Source organism: Octodon degus, unplaced genomic scaffold (genome assembly GCF_000260255.1).
Source record: "Octodon degus isolate 3935 unplaced genomic scaffold, OctDeg1.0 scaffold00210, whole genome shotgun sequence".
In the NCBI taxonomy this organism is placed as follows: Eukaryota; Metazoa; Chordata; class Mammalia; order Rodentia; family Octodontidae; genus Octodon; species Octodon degus.
In genome coordinates, this window is record NW_004524786.1 from 3,744,162 (window position 1) to 3,744,664 (window position 503).

The 503-nt window shown below is 67.8% G+C and overlaps 1 protein-coding gene across 3 annotated transcripts in view; it reads right to left on the minus strand.

Moving 5' to 3' along the window:
- The window catches only part of CUNH3orf14 (chromosome unknown C3orf14 homolog), a 16,566-nt gene extending 16,357 nt beyond the window's left edge, over positions 1-209 (minus strand). For all 3 annotated transcript variants that reach the window (XM_023704994.1, XM_023704993.1, XM_004644797.2), the window contains exon 1: positions 101-209. The gene's annotated coding sequence lies outside the window, so the exon portion shown is untranslated. The remainder of the gene's footprint in view (positions 1-100) is intronic.
- Between the last annotated feature and the right edge of the window lie 294 nt (positions 210-503).

Consider the following 503-nt stretch of genomic DNA (forward strand, 5'->3'; position numbering starts at 1 on the left):
GACCCGGAGTCGACTTTCCTCAGGCCGCCCGAGTCCGCCCGATACCGGATACCGCCCGAACTTTCCCCTCGGCGCCGTCCCGCTCAGCGGCCCTGCTCACCTGCGGCGCGGCCCGGCACCCTGCTCAGTTTCTCTGCCCCGGCCGGACTCGCGCCCGGCGCCCACCTCCCGGGCTTTCCGGCAGGCGCCGCTTACTGCGCCTGCGCCGGAGGCCGCCACGCAGGCCTGGGCGGGGCCACGCAACGTCTTTGCGTGCGGCGCGGTGACGTCATGACAGCTTTATAGGCGCGGGCTGGAGCGCGTGCGAGCGTGCGTGCAGGCGGTGAAGGACTCGGACCCTGTTGTGAAGAGAGGCGGTGTGTGGTAGGTAGGTAGTGCCTAGATAAGCCCGCGGAACTCATCCCACAAACCCCGTGGAGCAGCCTGGGAGTGCCAACCTTCTTACCTCTGGGCCACATTTATGTGAATTATTTTGTGGCGTCCCTCGTCCCCGCGACGCTAGG